This window comes from Nasonia vitripennis (assembly GCF_009193385.2).
Source record: "Nasonia vitripennis strain AsymCx chromosome 3 unlocalized genomic scaffold, Nvit_psr_1.1 chr3_random0009, whole genome shotgun sequence".
Lineage (NCBI taxonomy): Eukaryota > Metazoa > Arthropoda > Insecta > Hymenoptera > Pteromalidae > Nasonia > Nasonia vitripennis.
In genome coordinates, this window is record NW_022279629.1 from 1,960,196 (window position 1) to 1,981,904 (window position 21,709).

The following is a 21,709-nucleotide window of genomic DNA, read 5'->3' on the forward strand; positions in this document are numbered from 1 at the left end:
CAAGTTTTTTCCTCCCTAGGCACGTAATATACTATTTCTGATTGACTAAATGTATGCTATTACATGTATGTAAAAAATATAAATTTTCTGCCTGTAATCTTAGTTCCTCTTTAATGTAATGCTCACGTTATTCTACCATGTGTTTAAGTTTATTTCCGCCATTAACTTTGGCACAGGATATAAGTGTTACCTACTAGATATAAAAGAGATCCAACAGCTTTTCTGAACAGCTGTATATTCGTCTTTCTCCCTCTTATTCTTACCCCTCTAAAAGAAACCACGTGATTACCACGAGAAAATCACGAGATTACCACGTGAAAATCGCGTGAATATCGCGTGATTTATAATAAAATTTAAAAATATTATTAAAAATGCTAAAATAATATTTATTAATTAAGAAAATGGTTATTCAACAATAAATAAAATCCAATTAAAAAAGAAAAAATTCTCTCCGATCGAGATTTAAATCCAGAATCTTGGCGTTGAAATCCATTGCTCTACCATCTAAGCTATTTGCTTTTTTTGACAGTTAATGTATAATAGCTATTCACATATAAAGAGATATAATTTTTTTTTCGAGGTTTCTAGTAAAAATTGATTTTCTCGAGTTATTATTATTAAAATAATAGTTAATTGTAACATTAATTAATTTTCTGACCTATAGTCATAGTTATTAAATAGTTAAAAAATTCGAAAATTTAGGGTAGAAAATTAATTAATGTTACAATTAACTAGTATTTTATTAACAATAACTAAGAGGATCAATTTTTACTAGAAATCTTGAAACAAATAATTATACCTCTATATATGTGAATAGTTATTATACATTAACCGTCAAAGAAAGCAAATAGCTCAAATGATAGAGCAATGGATTTCCACGCCAAGGTTCTGGGTTCAAATGTCGATCAGAGATATTTTTATTTTGATTCTTATTTATTGTTAATTATCAATTTTCTTAATTCATAAATATTGTTTTAACATTTTTAATAATATTTAAAAGTTTTAATATAAATATAAATCACGAAATAGTCACGCGATTATCACGTGGTAACCACGTCAGAAATTAGTCAACAATCTCACATGATTTTTTCGTGATTTTGTCGTGATTTTTTGTGATTTTCTCGTGATTTTCACGTGGTTAACAAGTGATTTTTTTCCAGTAGCGTAGCACAACTTGCTTTATCACTGTTTTTATAGGAGTATCCCTATGTTTATATTTATCCAAACTAAATCCATCCAGCATTTTATTGATAAACTTAGTCTGATTCAACTTTATAATCTGTTTATTGAAGTCTTTACTGATATTTATACTTAGAAATTCTTTAATAAACTTTTGCTAATCTTATCCAGTAATCTATTATTGAGTTTTGCCAAAGTTATATCATCTACTTATAGAATTTCAAGTATAATGTCGGTATTTTTTACTAGGTACTAGGGATTTATTAAGTTTTCAAACAGATCATTTTCTCGTATCATTATTTACTTGAACTCCATCTGGGATTTCTAGATACATATCTCCAGATAGTTCACCTTAATTGATCCTTTCTCGTTTGCTTTTTTCTTGAAAACCTATTACAAATCTATGATCTTAGCCCTCTTACTACGCATAGCTATTTTTTATCTCTCTACTACTGCATCAAGTTCTGCTCTAATAGCATATATTCAATGCTCTCTCTCTCTCTCTCTCTCTCTCTCTCTCTCTCTCTCTCTCTCTCTCTCTCTCTCTCTCTCTCTCTCTCTCTCTTAAATAAATTAATTGCTTCTCTTTATGTTTGGGGGTCATCCTGAATTTTTGCCAGTAACTCGTAATACTTTAAATCGCTAAGCTATCTATCATAATTCAACTCTTTTTGATTAGGTGTCTTAGATAAGAAGAACATTACTTGGACCTACCTCTTTTTCTTTTAAGTTTTATAGGTTCATTTGAAACTTGATCTTCACTAGTCTCTACTTCTGACTGTTTTCTGTGCCTGAGAAAGATAACTCTGAGTTATCTGTTGTTTCCAAATTTTTGGATGAAAAAATGGCATATTATTCCCGAAAACTAGCTTTGCGGGGCGAAAGTAGAATTAGCGGGGCGAAAATAAAATTTAGCGGGGTGAAAGTAAAATTTAGCAAAGTAAAAGAAAATTTTAAAAATTGAACAGTGAAAATTTTGAAAACTAAATTCATACGTATTTCTCTATCTAACAGAATGCGAAATTATTTCGACCCCGCTTTTCAGGACATTTCACATTTTAAAATGTGGCCTTTCAGTCAAGAGTGAAATAATAGTACATTATGCAACAAGGGACTAAAGTAGTTGATTATTCCTGCGGTGGGTTTACTGGTCAAGAGAAGCGAAGGCAGTAATCACCCAAGGAAATAATCGACTTTAGTCTCGTGTTGCATATAGAACTTTATTAACGACTTAACTGTGTAGCCACTTTGTTCCCTTGAAAAGTGGGACTTACGCCAATACAAATAAAATATTTAAAATTTTCAAAAGTTTCTAAAATTAAATTTTTTTTTGTGTTCCAAAAATTTATTTAAAAATTTATTTATTTTCCAAAAAATTTATAAATATTTAAAATCAAACTTTTTCTCCCTCATTTGCGGGAATAATAGTTTATTGTATACCAAAAAGCCCACTTAGCCCTTGGTACACAACATATTTTTTAATGATGCACACACACACACACACACACACACACACACACACATACGTATATTTGATGTGAACTATTGACCATTTTCTTTAAAATATTTTAGCGGGCGTTTTTCATTTATTTTGCCCGCATATACTGCATAAATAAAAAGCGCCCGCTAAAATTTTATATTGCCCGCTGGTATGAAAAAAGTTACTTTACGCCCGCTTAATAGGTACGAAAAACAGGAAACTCATGCTTGTGTTACAAAAAGTAACGTTATTCCTGTAAATGCGGGACACAAAGTATATAAGAGAATAAAAAGCTACTTCTAAGTAGACTTTTCCCTTAAGTGATTATACAGCCCTTGCGAGAATTTTTTCCTATCCGGTGCTTACGCGCCCTCTGGAAAAATTTTCTCGTTTGGTCAGTTAACTCACTTGCGGGAAAAATTACCTTCTTTCGCCTCTTGTTGCATAATGTACTATTCTGACTTGGGTGAGGTGTTTTCAGCACTCGTCTCCGTCGGATGCCTTTGGCGCCCTTGACTCCGACTCATGCTGAACACCTTACCTTCGCTAGAAACAGCTTATTTTCTGCCCTTGTTGCACAATGTATTATTGATGTTGAAGCAATATGTAAAGACCGTATTTGGTATAAATGCGGTCTGCGCGAGTTCACAAATAATTATTTAGTTCGCGGAAACTAGCATAAGCTCGGGAGCTTTATTGTTACTAGGGAGTACTAGGGTTGAATGAATAATACTGAATGTCTGGGTGTATAATTTGTCTGTCTTTAAGCACGAGTGGACGCGTGCGCGGACAGTACGGCGCGGACTCTCTAATGCACTGTTGTTGTCTGGAGATGGGACCGGCGCGGACTTACTTGTGCGCGGACACTCTTGTGCGTGGACGGTGTATTGTCTGCTCTTGATGGTTTCGTTCGGACTTCGATGTATCCGAGTTCTCTATCGTAGTGCTATCTCTCTTACCTTTGTGATTTCGATGATGATTTAGTAGGAGCTATTGACTTTCTATTTGAGGATATGATTTATGGTGGTTTCAATTAATTTATTACTCGCTGAATTTGTATTTTGTATTATTTGTTATTGATTTATTTTTAATTGACCCAGAGCACTTCACAGACGTTTGATGTTCGACATTTATCTAATAGTTTCGTTGATAGTATCGTATTTAAAATATGTAGTGTAAAGACTTACAATTATAATCTTAGTAGGTACGCAGGATTTTTCTACGATCCGTACGTGGCCAATACTGATTGAGTTACTCTACACGATTACTCGTGGCAATAAAATATGTTGATCAACTGCACTGCTAACGCCGGAGATTCCACTCGACGGACCTTAGCTTGTACTTCTCTCTACGGTGTGAGTCTGGATTCAAAGGGCTTTCCGGTGATTGTTATGCCGAGGGACGGATTTAGCACGCTCCCAAGGTGTTGGACGGATTTAGCACGCTCCAAGCACTAACACAATCAAACACCGCCGCTTCACCTTAGAATCAGCTACAACCGATAGTGAGCAAGTAACTACGCAAAAAGGTACTGCGTGGATCGGCTCCAGGGTTTTTAAAGCCTCGGTGTCGATGCAAGCAGTTTTGTAATTTAGATGAAGAAGATCGCGGTCGCCCAATCAGCACCGGCCACACAGGATCGTCGCGTATGTCTTGCAATCGTGTTTCGCGCGCGAGGAGTGCTGACGCGAAGGTCAGAGCACTCGCTCCGATTTTCTGCGCTCGGTAGTGTATTGTCGCAATCGGTACAGCTCTCGTTGGTTTGTGTGTATGTGGATGCCGTCTATTAGGCGTTATACGCATTCGTACTATAGGTATATAAACGTGGGACATTACACCTCCCCCCCCAGAATATTGCCGCCCACGGCAATGGAGCCGGCGCAAAAAATAAAAAAAAAAATGTCCCATGTTTATCATTCCGGACAATTTGGTGAGTACAATTTATTTTATACGATAATTTTAAAACTATGTTTCGCTAGTAGAGAATGAATATAACTTACGAAAATAAAGTCTACATGTAGTGTAATAGATCTAAGATATGGCTTTATGAAAAAAGTTTTCTATATATGAATTATTAAGATCTTCTTTTTAACTTACAAATCCTACACTCATACGGAATTCTATGAACGCACTCACCGTTCGCCCAGTTAGTACGACAAACAACGCAGAGTATCCAGTTTGTGGTGTGATGTTCAATTCCCTGGTACCAGCAGTCCTCTCTGCAACCCGTACAGCTTGTGAATAGTGGTGGCTGCGGAGATGATGGATGTTTAGTAGTAATTTTTAGTCTTTGTAGAGGGACTCTTGGTCTGGAGTTTTGGGCTTCTTCCTTTAGTTTTCTTCTCTGCTCTCGCTTCCTTATTCTATCTTTCTCTCTTTTTCTTTCTTTTTCTTCTTCTGTTTCAGTATTATTATGCGTTTTCTTAGCTTTTCCTTTCTTATCTTTCTTTTGCGATTTTGTTTTATTAATTTTTGTTTTCGGTTGTCCTTCCTCAATTCCCCTATTCGCTGGACTTTTCCAGAACCAGGTTATCCAGTAAATTAAAACGTCGGTTGATATGAATAACCGTTGCTGATTGGGGACTAATATGTAGCGGTTTTCAATTTTTGCCTTCTTTAATTTAGGCTCTTCTTCCCGGGTCTGATATTGTAGCACACTATGTTTGTTTCTCTTCTTTGCTGGCTGTTCTGAATTAATGGTCAAGCTTGGGGGACACAGCTGATTCACGGTTTCTCGCGACTCGTTTCCTTCCGCGCTCACAGCAGTAAGTGTGCGTGCGCGCGGACTTGCGTTATTGTCCCACTCCGTGACGTCTAATGGTCGCACTTGTACGCGCGGACTCGGCAGGCTCGGCGGACTCAGCGGACTCGGCAGGCTCGGCGGACTCAGCGGACTCGGCGGACTCGGCGGACTGTCCCCCTCCGCGCGCTCCTCCGCTGTTGTGTGTGCGCGCGGACTCGGATGGCTCGGCGGATTCGGCGGACTGTCGCTCTCCCGCGACTCGTCCCCCTCCGCGCGCGCATCCGATGGTGCATGTGCGCGCGGACTCGGCGGTCTCGCTAATCCGTCTTGCAACACTCGTCCTTTTACTATTTCACTTTCACTTAACACACTTTTATGGTTTAATTTAGAATGCGCCCACTCCTTCCAATATCGTTCTTCTGCTCTTTCCACAAATAATTGAGCCCTTTTTAGCTGTTCAAGGGCTCCAAGTAACACTTTTTCTGCGACTTGGACTGCTTCCATTTTTCTAACTTATCCTTATGTTTAACAATTAGTTTTCCATTTGATGATTCTACTATCACGTTGTTGTTTTCTCTAATTTCTTTCACTATGAATTCTCCATTATAATATTTATCTAATTTCCCATATCTTGGTTCTTTTAATACTCTGACTTCATCGCCGACCTCTATTTTCAGAGGTCTAGCCTTTTTGTCGTAATACTTTTTGTTTTTAATTTTTGAATCTACTAGATTGCTCCTTGCTATTCTTTGCATTTCTTTTAAACATTCTGTTAGTTCTTGTACGTAATCATTGTAAGTTTCAAGCTCAAACTCATCCGGCAATCGGTGTGGTGCTCTCGCTGGACGCCCATACACTAGCTCAAACGGTGTGAAGCCGGTTGAAGCATGTATTGATGTATTATACTCGTGCATGGCGAAAGGAATAACCTTGTCCCAATCCTGTTTGCTAGATGCTTTATTCCTTAAGAAATCTGCTAGGACAGCGTGACTCCTCTCTAACGATCCGTTCGACTGCGGATGGTATGCGGTTGTAGTATTTAGCTTAAACTGATAAATTTCGGACAACTCTAATAGTAATTTGTTTTGGAAGCTTTTACCTCTGTCACTTAATATTATGCGAGGTACTCCATGTTGGGCAAACAAGTATCTCGTTAAAGCATCTGCAATGGTGATGGCTTTTATATTTGGGATGGGTACAGCAATACAGAATTTAGAAAACTGACATTGCATAGTGAGGATATGCATATTTCCTTCGGTTGTTTTACACAGCGGTCCCACCGTGTCGATAGCTACTTTATGAAAAACTTCCGAAGGCGTATCAGTAATAACCATAGGTTCCCTGGTTTTTATCCGAACCAATTTTTGTTCTTGACATATTTCACATTTACGGACAAATTCCTGTACGTCCTCCTTCATGCCCTTCCACTGATACCTTTCTCGTATACGTCTGTACGTCTTGCCCATCCCTCTATGTCCTCCAAACAGACTGTTGTGATAGTCCTGTAGCACGGTTAACCGGTACTCTGGAGCCAACACTTTGCACGTTCCGTAGCAGAATGTTATTGCTATTTTAACATTTTTAAAGGAATCTTTGAATGTTTGCACTAAAACTCTTCTAGGAAGTTTATCCGTGAGTTCGCCTGTTCTAGCTATCCTAAACGATCGTAGTTTCTTTTCAGTTATAAGTGCTTTTAGTGTGTTCAAGCACTTTAGCAAATTACTAGGTTTAACTTCGTCTCCAACTTTTTCAGTTACTACAAGGCTAAATACATATCTCTTACGATTGATTGTTATTATAACGTCTCCCACGTCGGCCTTAGCCTTCATCAGATCGTCTCGATAAATGGCCTCTATATCGGTAAGCAGTCTATTAGTGCTTGTGGACAGATTTAGGTCTTTAGGCACAAAGTGAACTATGTTGTCCTTTAAATACGTCACACACTCTCTCGTGCTTAATAATCTCAAAATAGTACCGTCAACAATTGGTTCCCCTATATTGAGCAACGGTGCTGTGGCTGGAAATTGTTTATCGGTGTCGATCGTGGTTGACCCAATGTTCGACACAAGCGTGGGACGTCCTCCGTCTTCCGTGGATTTTAGATTTTCCGTAATATCAGGTTGTCTTAGTTTCTCGTCGTCTTCTGTTAGTTTATTCGGCTGGTTCTGGTGAACGAATTTTTCCTCCTCGGATTCTTCTTCACTGTCCTCCTGCTCTATTGTTGATAGATTCTTCCATGAAGGTACTTCCGTCATTTCTCCATGCCAAGCCGTGGAGCAGGCATTAGTTACTTTTAGAGGGGACTTAGCACGAATTGGACTTGCATACTTGTGTGCATACTCAAGCATCCATTCCCTTACTGCGCCGCTTGGTATTGAATGATTTTTATTGAGTTTAACCAAGTCTTCTGGAAATCCATCCGCTGGGTTTGACGGTGACGGTGAAAGGGACTTAGCCTTCCGTTCTGGCACTAAGCTAGACGCATTCTCGATATTCCACTCTTCATCTGTAAGATCTTCTCCAGCTGAGCTGTCCTGCACTACCGTTTCTGGGTGTTGTTCCATATAGTTGTCCCAACAAAGTGAGGACTTCTGGTTAAAAGTTGTTTCTTGGACTCTCTCCTCTATCGAACCCAGATCCTCTGCGCTCATCTCTTGGGCCCCTCTTGCATTCTCGATACAAGACAGCTCGTCCAACTCTTGTTCATTATGTACTTGTCCCGGTACAGACCTTCTCATGGTTGAGTGTAACTGCGGTTTCATTAATTCACCCTCGCTACTAGATGACGATGAGTCCTTCATAGGTGTTTTTAGAATGCTTTTCGTAGTTTTTGTTTGGACTTGTGGAACGGACGTTTTTTTTCTTACCGGCTTATCTCGCAAAACCTCCTCAACTTCACTTTCTCCCAAGCTTTTACCTGAATTTGAAATTTCTTCCGAATTCATGTCGCTTTCAGACCTTAATTCATTTTCTACTAAACTTGGAAGAATCAACCTATTCCTTAACGGTATAGGGGGTGCGTCTGATGTTTCGTTACTGTGGTCCTCCGTTAGTGTGACGTCCGTGGACTGCTCTTCACTAGCGGACGAGAATTCAGTCACCTCTGGCTCCGAGAAGGCCACCGTCTTTGCGGTGTCCGCTCTTCTCTGTCTTAACCTTTTTGCAATTGTGCTTCCATCCAAATCAGCCTGTCCACCTTCCATTCCGGCTGGAATTGGTGGCGCATCTTTCCTCGAACTGGTTTTCTGTCCAGTCTTCTTTTTGCTCGTTTCTTTTGTTTCCTCCGACTTATTTTTGCTACGATTTTGTCTAACTAACGATGTCTTTGTTGGTCTCGGCCTAATCGGCATTACTCGCGCCTCCTCCCCCTGGTTTTTACTATCTTCATTTTTACCTTCATTGCCTAAATTTTCTTGATCGTGCTTATCAACGGGATTTCTAGACAACGCGTCCGCATTAATGTTTAATCGTCCAGGTTTGTACTTAAAAGTGTAGTAGTAATTTCGCAAGCGCATTCTCCATCTATTGAGCCGACTAACTGGGTCTTTAAGGGAGTCCATCCAGGTCAGAGGTTCATGATCTCCGAACACAGTAAAATGCCGGCCATACAGGTAATGTCTAAAATAGTCTACAGCTTCCACCATAGCCAGGCATTCTTTTTCGGTTGTTGAATAGTTTTTCTCTGCTTTATTAAGAGAACGGGACATGTAGGCTACAGGGTGGTCTTCTCCTGGTTCACCTTGGCTAAGGACTGCTCCTATGGCTCCATCACTGGCGTCAGTAGTCAATATAAAAGGCTTTTCGACGTCCACTGATACTAAAACAGGCGCCTCACATAGGGCCTGTTTCAATACTTCGAAACTCGAGTCTTGGTCAGAAGCCCACTCCCACTTCTTGTTCTTCTGTAAAAGTGAATTAAGAGGTCGGGCTTTGTCTGCAAAATTTTTAATAAAACGTCGGTAGTATCCTGCTAGTCCAAGGAATTGACGGACCTCCGTTTGGTTTGTCGGTTTCGGGAAGTTTTTAACTGCCGAAATTTTACTTGGATCTGGCCTTACTCCATAGCAATCAATTATGTGGCCTAAATATATTATTTCTGGAGTTAAAAATTGACATTTATCTATTTGCAAGCGTAACCCTGCATCGGACAACCGGTCAAACACTTTATAAATTTTCTCCTCATGCTCTTCTAAGGTATTTGCATAAATCACTATATCATCTAGAAAAACGTACATTTCTACTCCTTGTAAGCCCGATAAAACGCAGTCCATTAAACGCTGGAATGTTGGGGGCGCATTAGCCAATCCGAATGGCATACACACATACTCGAAATGACCATACTTGGTGTTAAAGGCAGTTTTTTGAATATCCTCCGGTTCTAGTTCTATCTGATGGAAACCCATAGCTAAATCGAAAACCGAAAAGTACTTTGCGCTTCCTATCTGCTCCAGAATCTCTACGATGTTAGGCAATGGGTACGCATCTTTTATTGTTTTTGCATTCAATTTGCGATAATCAATCACTAACCTGTATTTCCTTTTACCGTCCGGTCCTGGTTTCTTTGGAACAATTCTACACGGACTGCAAAATGGACTGTTTGAACGTCTGATGACTCGAGCGTCCAGGAGTTTCTGTAACTGACTGAACAACTCCTCTTCTTGTCCTGTTGGTCCTCTTTTATATTTTACTCGGACTGGCTCCTCATCCGTCGTCCGGATCTTATGTCTCACACAAGATGTCCTAGGTGCTGGATCTTTTCCATAATAAAATTTATTCTTTCTTCCGAATTTTTCGGAGCTTCGCCTTCCAGTGGAAAGTCCAGGAAGTCATCATCTTCACTTAAATCGAATTCTTCAAGATGTTGCGGCGAGATTTCGATTTCTATTGGGTCTTCTCTGGTATTTATGGCCATTGCATAACAGTAACCCTTTTCATTCATTACTGCAGCTTCCCCAATGTATACTCCCGGGACGGTCTTGATCAGCCTTAAGTAAGCCTGCCCTTGTACTGAATCTTCTGTAGCGGGTATTCTCACGGGAACCTTGGCTCTAGCTGGTAGCTTGAAAACTGTATTAGCTTTCAATTTGAATCCGTTTGGATTGTACGGTCTGGTCGGCAAGTCCTGAACTTTAGGATCGATGGCTTCGGACTCATACGGAAATTCGTACTCTTCTACGGCCGTCTCTTTACCTTCCGAAGATTGTCCTTCAACATTTATTTGGCCATATTTTATGTCCACGTCCTCCTGATTTTCGGGGAAATGCTTATGTACAAAAGGCACTGGTGTTATTGGTTGGCTTTCGGTGATTAGGACCTCATCGCCGAACTGAATATTCACTTTCTCTCCGTAGAGAAACGGATTGCCTAATATAATGTCCTCATGTAAAGGTATACTTGAGGGTAACACATGAAAGATGTGTTTCTTACCCATAACAGTTAGTTTTACTGTTCCTAAGGTGTCGAATCCTTTGGGTGCTATTCCCATGATGTTTATAAAGTTATCATGTTCTATGACTACTTCTGGTCGTAATGAGTCATGTTTAACTACATTTACCTCAGCTCCGGTATCTATGATGCACAGAGCTTCTGGTACCGTTAGTTGTTCGATTTCCAATTTTACTGTTGGAGTTCTCTTGACTCTCGTCGTGAGTCGTATAATCTGTGTTGGCCTTCTGCTGTCTGATTTGGCCTCGGGCTCGCTGGACGCTGTTGCTGTGTCGATGAGCCCGTCGCCGCATCCTTCCGACGAGCTTCCTCCCAGTTTAAATGAATTTTATCTCCCCGATACGGTGACGCTGATCGGTTCCTATCACCCTTGAATTCCATCGCCTTGCCTTCCATTGATATCCATGGCTGTTGGTATCCATATCCTTGCATTTGTCCTTGCATAGGATGTTGCATATATGGATTACTGTATGGAAAAGCAAAAGGGGTATTCCCCGGAGGGTAATAGTAAAACGGCGGAGGAGGCATATACGGGTATGGTCCCATCGGTGGATAAGGATGTCCATACTGTCCGTGGTCCACAGTCCCAGGAGGGTATCCTCGTGCTGGAGACACTGATCTGCTTCTCGACTGGGTTTGTGGCCGTTTCAATATACTTATTGGACCCGTGGGTTCGGGTGCTGGCGTGTATCTCAATTGAGGTGGAGCATTTATTCTCCCATTCTCAATCACGGTTTTTGGAAAGTATGTATCATTCGCGTTGTATGCGTGAGCAATTTCGTCTCTTCTGTGTGTTGCCTCATGGAAATTTACTCCCTTCGTTACAGTTTCTACTGCGTCCTCATAATTTTTATCTGCGATGTTCGTTGGTTGAACAAAGTCTGGAATATTTTCTCTTTCTCTCGGTCTCTGATCAGGGTTGCAATAAACATAGTGTACTCGGGGATACACGTAATTGTCACCTGTCATTTTTATCCTGGCTTTCTCATAATTGAGGGCTGAATTGTAGGCTGCTTGTAGGGTTTGCGGAGCCGAGTCCACCAGACCTGTCCTCCAGCCGTCCGGTAACCCATTAACAAAGGACTCCAGCGCTAGCAACTCGAGGTGCGGCCTTTGGTCCACAGCTGCTTGTGCTTCTGTCAATCCTTCTTTCACGGCTGTGACAGCTGAATTTATCAATACATTCAAACGTCCGTAAAATTGCCGAACGTTTTCTCCCTTCCTCATTGTGGCTGATTGAATTTCATTCAAATAATGACCGTATGATTTGTTAGGAGCTAAGCTTTCTTTTAGGTGCTTTTTGAGATCTGATAATGTGGTAAACGTGTGGCCTTCTAACATTTGCCTTGCTCTACCTCTCAATTTTGAAATTACTAACCTTAAATACTGTGGCTCTTGTTCTCGTGGAAGTAGCGTAAATCCGTTATCCACGTCCTGAAGAAACTCTTTAAGATGCATATTAGTTCCGTCATATTCGGGTATGTGCATGACCGCTCTAGCTATATTTTGAGTCTGACTTGCCTCCATGACACCACGGGACACGTCCAACATTTGACGATCACGTTCCGCCTGCTGGACACGATAAAACTGGTCCAACGCCTTAATTCTAGCTTGCACGTCCTCAATAGCGAGAATCTGCTCTCTAGTTTGATTTAAATCGATCGACATTTTCGTATTTTACTTTTTATAGGTTTCAAAAGAAAAACTTCTAAAATAAATCTAATCTAAAGACTTCTCGAAGAAATTCTAGAAATTGTTACTCTAGTAACAATGGCTAGTTCCCCACAAGGGATGCCATTTTGTAAAGACCGTATTTGGTATAAATGCGGTCTGCGCGAGTTCACAAATAATTATTTAGTTCGCGGAAACTAGCATAAGCTCGGGAGCTTTATTGTTACTAGGGAGTACTAGGGTTGAATGAATAATACTGAATGTCTGGGTGTATAATTTGTCTGTCTTTAAGCACGAGTGGACGCGTGCGCGGACAGTACGGCGCGGACTCTCTAATGCACTGTTGTTGTCTGGAGATGGGACCGGCGCGGACTTACTTGTGCGCGGACACTCTTGTGCGTGGACGGTGTATTGTCTGCTCTTGATGGTTTCGTTCGGACTTCGATGTATCCGAGTTCTCTATCGTAGTGCTATCTCTCTTACCTTTGTGATTTCGATGATGATTTAGTAGGAGCTATTGACTTTCTATTTGAGGATATGATTTATGGTGGTTTCAATTAATTTATTACTCGCTGAATTTGTATTTTGTATTATTTGTTATTGATTTATTTTTAATTGACCCAGAGCACTTCACAGACGTTTGATGTTCGACATTTATCTAATAGTTTCGTTGATAGTATCGTATTTAAAATATGTAGTGTAAAGACTTACAATTATAATCTTAGTAGGTACGCAGGATTTTTCTACGATCCGTACGTGGCCAATACTGATTGAGTTACTCTACACGATTACTCGTGGCAATAAAATATGTTGATCAACTGCACTGCTAACGCCGGAGATTCCACTCGACGGACCTTAGCTTGTACTTCTCTCTACGGTGTGAGTCTGGATTCAAAGGGCTTTCCGGTGATTGTTATGCCGAGGGACGGATTTAGCACGCTCCCAAGGTGTTGGACGGATTTAGCACGCTCCAAGCACTAACACAATCAAACACCGCCGCTTCACCTTAGAATCAGCTACAACCGATAGTGAGCAAGTAACTACGCAAAAAGGTACTGCGTGGATCGGCTCCAGGGTTTTTAAAGCCTCGGTGTCGATGCAAGCAGTTTTGTAATTTAGATGAAGAAGATCGCGGTCGCCCAATCAGCACCGGCCACACAGGATCGTCGCGTATGTCTTGCAATCGTGTTTCGCGCGCGAGGAGTGCTGACGCGAAGGTCAGAGCACTCGCTCCGATTTTCTGCGCTCGGTAGTGTATTGTCGCAATCGGTACAGCTCTCGTTGGTTTGTGTGTATGTGGATGCCGTCTATTAGGCGTTATACGCATTCGTACTATAGGTATATAAACGTGGGACATTACAAATACATAAATGCTAAGGGAAGCTACGTACCAAAGAATTAGCAGCGGTTTTTGATTCTCAGTTTTGATCTGAGATAATCTTCAAACATTTTAAATCAAGAGGCGCGATAGGGCTGCACTGGCAAGAAAGGACGAAGTTCGGTCAAGGACAGGGCGACGCTATATACTTTAAAATCTGGTTTTCTAACCTCTAACAAAAATCTCGATTGCGTGAAGCATGCGAGCGCTTTGGGGTCCACTCCACAGGGCGCTTGTCGCGCTTCTTCGCTCTTCTCAGAGCATCTGTCAACGGCGACTGCAGTTCCGAAGCATGCGGGATACAGTCTCTGTAATAGTTTATGACTCCCAGAAATCTCCTTAGTTCTCCAATCGTCTTGGGAGGAGGTTGCTCCTGGATGTCTTCTACCTTTTATCTGGGCGGCTTGACACCATCAGTTAAGACGCAGAACCTGAGAAAGTCGAGCGAGCTCTGTGCGAACGCGCACTTCTTCTCGTTGAGCTTCAGTTTGTTCTTAACGAATATGGATAGTACAGCGTCGAGATGTTGGAGATGCTGTTTTTCTGATCTTGAACCTATTATAATATCGTCGATGTAGACTCTTGCGTAGGGGCAATCCTTGAGGATCGAGTCCATGAATCTCTGAAAGGTTTGTGTAGCGTTGCGTAGACCCAGCGGCATGCCCAGAAACTCAAACAGACCGAAGGGAGTCGTCACTGCCGTCTTGGGGACATCCTCCGGAGCCACTGGAATCTGGTGGAAATCTCGCTTTAGATCGAGCTTGGAAACGTCTGGAACGGTGCGCTCGTTCGTGCCTCTGAAATGTTCTGCTGGCCTCCAATCTTTGTCACCCTTCGGAACCATCTGCAGCGGACTGGCCCAGTCGCTACTGGACCTTCTGGCTATTCTATGCTGCAAGCAGTAGTCGGAAAACTTGCGAGCTGCTGCGAGCTTCTTTCTTGTGAGACGCCGTGGGGGGTACCGCACTGGAGGACCAGTTGTCACGATGTGGTGCTGTACTCCCGAGTCCAGAATGCCTGGAGGTTCCGATGCTTCAGACATCAATTTCTGTGATAATGTCTGGAGGCATCGCAGACATAACAAGATGATATTTGGAGTCATCCTTGGTCACTCTAGATGTGTAGAAGGACGATTTGATCAGCGTAAACAAGGTTTTGGGTGCTGACTTTCAGAAAGGCGCGACTTCGCATGAGCTGATTGCTGCAGCCTCCACGTCCTCTGGGTCCATCACTGGGAACGGCTGAGGTAAGTAGTCTGCAAAGCCTCCTGATCCAAAGCCTCCTGAAAAGGGACCTCCTGGGCCCAGGCCACTTGCACCTGGATTTAAAAGAGCGTTGCTTGCTGGGTTTACTAGCACGAAGCTGTCTGGAGGAGGTATAATCCCGCTTCGACCATTCACACCTCTGCCAAGTCGTTTGCTTGATGTTCGGCGAGTTCATTGTCGCGTCTGCCATCCTGATGTCTCCAGACCGTTGCTCGGCCTTTGGCTGGTCGTCAGGGGCATCTTGGCTTTCTGGCGGCGTATGGATCATTCTCCGTTACGTCCTGCCCGTCTCAAATGCGCGCGCTCCGATTTCTTTCGACCGCTGCACGTCGCGGCGCGAGCGCCTCTCCGCTCTCCCGAGAGAAGAACGACGTCGGGAAGGGGAGACGCTGCTTGCGCGACGTGGAAGCACGAGTGTTGTAGCGAGGCTCTGTGTTCGGCCGATAAGATCACGCGGGCACTGAGTCGCGACCCGCGGATCAAAATGGCGGACAGGTGTTTCTTGCGAGATGCTTCGCATGAGGTGGTCTAATGGCCGCGAGTTTGGATGTGGCGCTGCGGTGAAAGTTGCGACCGGAAGATGCGGGAGCATTGCTCGCGACACGCGCACCTTTTTAAGATGGCGGTCTACATGGCCGACTTTTGCGCGAAAGCGAGAGTGAGGCCGAAAATAGCCACACCCCAAGCTTGCTGATTTCTGCCGGTGGCGAGTCCGAAAGGAGCGTGGACACGCCTGAGTACGGCAGAAATTGCGATGCAAGGATTTAAAAAATGATTTTGCGCACGAACACTGCCGGCGTCTAACGCGAAACGCGCGAGGGTGCATGTAAGGTACATTGTTAAGGTACATTTTGAGCCCGGGTAGAGTAAAGAAGACGGTCCGGATCTTTCACAAAACCGTGGCAAGTGACTAAAAACACTTATTTATATAGTAAAATGTCATGAATTTTAGTCAGTGTTTTTGTATGGTATATATATTATATTTTTTAGTAGAAATAGTGTATATTGTGAATATTTTCAGAAGATATTTTATGTTTGTTAATTTACGTGAAAAGAAAAAAATTTTTTGATCGAATAAATTGTTTTTTTTTTGCAGGATTTAACCCAGGATGGACCCCTTAAACCCATGGTAATAGCAGTGTCTTTATATGTACTATAATTTATATCGTCAAAATGGAACTGTTTATGATCTTTGGGAGAAACTACATTTAATCTATCGATAGTATTATTTTTCATTTAATTTTTTTCTTTCTTGCTGGTTTTTTTACTTTTTTTTATTGAAAATATAATATTCTGGAATATTTACGTATTTTATAGATTTTGCGAAATCATCGACTTTATTTATTTAAACCATGCTGTTAGTCGTATTTGATATTTTCTATTGCAATTTTCATTTTATTTACTTCAAATATTTTACATTCCTTGTTTTTATTATGTACAGGCATATTCTCTACTAAATGACTTCTATAACAAATCGGATAATTTTGTGATCGCCAAGCTGCTTCCATTGGACTTAAATATCTACCATCAAGATAATTTTCATCAAATTCAAATTTATTATCATTATTACAATTATACATCTTTTTGAATTTTAACGAATGTTCTGTCACTATCTTATGGATATATTTAAAGATGTATTTTATGCTTTGTATAAAAGCACAATATTCAACATTTATAAGGCATTCATATTTCATTAATAAAAACTTATTATATGGTACAAATATTGAATAAGTAACTGGAATTTTCTCATTATATCAAGTTTTATAAACATGATTATCAGAAGTATTATTTATTCTTTTATATAGTGGGTAACCATTTTTTGTATCGTGGTTACATTAGCGAAAGATTTTAGAAATTTTTTTGTGCATTATTTTTTTTATTATTCAAACATGGACTTTTATCACTATGAGGTCCGTGCAGCATATGTTTAATGCTTAATTTCTTAAGTTTATCATTGTTTGAAATCATTTCAGCAGATATATATTCATCAATATGTTAAGATGTGATTATTTTGTTATCAGGATGTAATGTTCTTAAAATTTGTGCATGGGGTAAACCTCTTTTTAGAAACTCAACTGTATAAACATAAACTAATACTTTAACAAAAATATTTTTGTGTTATATCATTCATTATTGATTGTAATTTCGTGTGAAATAGTCTAACGGTGATGTGAGGTATATCTTTTGGAGTTGTATTTTTTGGAAATCGTTTTAAAATTAATTTAAATTGTTCCATTTTTGATTGCATGTTATGGCGGCACCCGTATGGAAATTTTCAACAGTATTATAACGCAAATCACCGTACGATTGTGATAGATTTTTGTACATTACTGTAGACTTGTGTACGTTGACGTACATGCGCGTATGTTTCAGGTGAAATTCAGACATTTAATACAGCATTATACGAAATCGTACGCAAACGTACGCTAACGTACGCCAACGTACGTGATCGTACAAAAAATTGCTAAAATATACTCATTTATACGAATATGTACAGCTTTATACATTTCAGAGATAAAACAATTTTTTAACGTAAAATTTTACGGTTCTAAAAGATACTCACTTGTGCATAAGCGTATGTAAGCGTACGCGAACGTACGTAAACATACGCGACCGTATGTTAACGTATGCGAATAAACGCGAATGTACGCGAACGTACACAATTATACAAGTACACAAGGAAATTTTTAATGACTCGCGGGAGATATTTTATTCATATTAAATGTTTTATAACACATATTCATTGATTTAATAACTATATATCAAGTTAGTTTATATCTTAAGTAAGCATTGCTTTGTTAAGGGAACTTATAATATTTAAATATTTTTTGTTTAAATCAAATTATTAAAAAATAAAAATTTTGTAGCTCACAGCCAGTGTTTTGGTGTTATCATGTAGATGAAAAAACCGTATTGGTCCTCATTATGTGAATTTTATAAATGTTATTAATTTAAAACAACTTCGAAAAAATATACCAAAAGTTAAAAATTTGTTGACGATTATCACCTCATAATCAGCTGATTATCATTAGCATTTTATCTTATATAAACGCATATTTGTAACTATCAGCTTAAATAAAAATATATTTGTTTCGAAAATCTTTTAAATAACCACAAAAAGAAAAAAAAAGGAAATCTTTCATATTTGTCAATTTGTTGTATTTGTATACTACGAAAAATTGACTTTTAAAAAAGTGAAAGGTTAGGTGAGTTTGATATATTCCGTAATGAAATTACACATTAAAAAGAACTGAGATCAATCAAACAAAGTCAAGTTTATTATATTGAATCATAATAAAGCAAAAAATAGTTTTGTTTAATCAAGGGCTTACTTACCTTAAAGTTTAGATATATGATGATCCATTAGGAAAAACTCTCAAGATACTTACTACGTAACTTGCCATGCCAGTCTTATTTTGTTTTTTGGTAAATAACTGAAATTTTGTTTTTATGTATTAGAACGTGATACAAACACCATAAGTACAATAAAAAGGGCACGGCAAGTTACGTAGTAAGTATCTTGAGAGTTTTTCCTAATGGATCATCATATAGCTAAACTTTAAGGTAAGTAAGCCCTTGATTAAACAAAACTATTTTTTGCTTTACTATGATTCAATATAATAAACTTGACTTTGTTTGATTGATCTCAGTTCTTTTTTATGTGTAATTTCGTTACGGAATATATCAAACTCACCTAACCTTTCACTTTTTTAAAAGTCAATTTTTCTTAGTATACAAATACAACAAATTGACAAATATGAAAGATTTCCTTTTTTCTTCTTTTTGTGGTCATTTAAAAGATTTTCGAAACAAATATATTTTTAGATAGTAGATGGCCTTGGCTATATAACGTGCATGATGGAACGCACCAGGCTTTCGTAATTTTACTTTAGTAGATGATACTTATCTCAAGAAAATTAAACACAACTCAAGTAATTCCTTGTAATCGTCTCAAGGCAATTGTTTATTTAGGTATTTTTTTGCAAAACTGGTTATATTTTCTATTTCGGTTATTTATGGTGATGCAATCTTTCCATCTTTTAATCCATCTACGAAATTCTTTTTATCTAGAGTTGACCAAACACTCTAAAACCTCTTAAAGAAGGGAACATTCGGTCTATTTGTACCAGGTAGTTTTACTTCAAATGAAGCAGCCAAAATTATTTTAAATATATGATATCGGCATGGCAAATAAAGTAGATCTCTTTCTAGAAATGTCTCCAAAATGACTGCTGCACTAGCTTTACAGCCGAAATTTGAGTTTGTTGTGTCGCAACATAGAGCTTGAACATTATCGCCCAAACCCCAATCATCAATAGCAACTTATGACACGTGTATCCTACAATATTTTATAGTATCTGCCTGACATAAGTCTGCTGTCACGCCTATCCGTGGCATTAGCAGTACATTTTTTCACCGTGCAGTAGCGCCCGAGCGTGGCAAGGGTCATAAGCACGGTGAACTAATGAACTACTTATACCTCTGATAAGCGTGACATTAAGTGCGGACTTATGCCACGCAGTGCTATAAATAATTTGTTTCTATTCCCTGATTTCTCTTTACGTATATTTTTTCGTTATCTGTTAAATGAACTTTTATTCAGTACTAATTTATTAATATCATGCCACAAAGCATCAGCTATCATACCAATTATATAAACTAATTGCCTATAAGAAACTCTACAATTATCTAAGGCAGCCAGTATATTCCCATTGAGCAAATTAATATTTTCTTTAACGTTTTTATTATTATAATAACGACCTGATAAGGACAAATTTGAAACGTTACTTTTTTGTGAAGAAGGATTAGTTTCTTCACCGTCTAGTAAATTAATTCTTTGTTCTTTGTGAAGAAGGATTAGTTTCTTCACCGTCTAGTAAATTAATTCTATTCATTTTTTCATTCGAACACAACTGCTCAGACGGATATATAATAATAATAAAAGATAATTAAATAATTGTATAAAATTTTGTAATTCAACTTTTATTTTATTTTGTATGCTTATTCACCATAAAAAGGTAATCACAGTTATTTTCCACTTCAAAATTCTCATTCTCTAAACTATTAGTATATTTCTTTTGCAATGTACAATTTAGCGTATTAATTTCTAATAATGATTTTGCGTTTTCAGCTGCATTAATACTTTTATCTGAAAGGCTTTTAAATAAAATATACAAAATAATATTATCTACATATGATTATTTCTTTTAGTTAAATGCATATATTTATTAATTTTAGTTTTCTAATACCTGATATTTCTTGTATCTGCGAATTTAAATTGTGATTAGCTAAATAAATTAATGACTGCTTTAGAAAAAACTCTTTTTGCTTGGCGCGAAATGTTTTCAGCACATCACCATGAGCAATACCAAATACTAACTAAAGTTTGCCGGAAAATTTGGTCTCTTTGAATTTATTGCTGTCTTTATTTTTTCGTTTTGTATGGCTCGATATTATAAATATAATTTATTTAATTTATCATAACAACGTTGTTGTTGTTGAGTTTCGATTTGAGCTTTATTCCAAAAAACCTTTACTTTTTTTGTAACTATAGTGATAGTATTTTTTAATAGTCCCTAGTGAAAATGGATTTTGTGCCAAAGTGTGCCAAAGTGTGCCATAGTGTGCCATAATGTTCCAAAGTATTCAAATTCACAAATTTATGTGGGAAATGACAGGTCGGGGATCAGGAAACTGATGCTCTTCTTCACTGAACTGCTGTATTTGCTCTGTCGTCTCTCCATAAGTCTGACGTGTGTGGTGGTCAGAGCGGAACTGAGCGGTCGCGCCACCGGCGCTCGCTCGCGACGTAAGCCGCTCTCCCCTCTCTGCGGTCGGACGAACGCCACCTGTCGGTGGAGTACCTACATTTACTACACTTTGGAATACCTTGGCATACTTTAGCATACTTTGGCACATTTTGATACACATGGGTTTTTCGGAAATCGAATACTTAGAAAATTTTTGGTCGACATCCGGAAAACTTGGATTCTCGGCGGACTCACCTGTTAAGGCATGTTTTTCCAACATTTACGGCGGGCAGCAGCTTTAAGGCAACAACGGGCAATTGTTAATTAATATTGTGAAAGTACTTAGTATCTAAAGCTGCTTGAAGTACATGAGTCTAAATTTTTGTATTAACTGTAACGAGTACTTGTGGCTCAGTGATAGACCTCCAGTTTACTAACCTAAAGGATCCGGGTTTAAGTCATATCAACGTTAGAATTTTTTTTTTGTAATAAATTATTTATGTTATGTACAACTGGGACAATACATACGATATGACGGCATCGTGCAGTGGCAATGTTTTGTCGCGTGGGCAGCGGGATATACCTCACTGTGCCGAAGTGTGCCAAAGTGTGCCAAAGTGTGCCATAGTGTGATAAAGTGTGCCGTGCTATACTATGCCATACTGTGGCATACTGTGCCATACTGTGCCATACTGTGTCATACCGTGCCATACCGTACCATACTGTGCTATACGTCAAAAAAGAGATGTTTGTTTCCGAAAAACCCATATGTGTCATGGTGTGCCAAAAGTCTGCCAA

The 21,709-nt window shown here is 39.2% G+C and overlaps 1 protein-coding gene across 7 annotated transcripts in view; it reads left to right on the forward strand.

Moving 5' to 3' along the window:
• The window catches only part of LOC107981437 (protein unc-13 homolog A), an 893,220-nt gene that overhangs the window by 459,965 nt on the left and 411,546 nt on the right, over positions 1 to 21,709 (forward strand). The gene's annotated exons all lie outside the window — the stretch shown is intronic.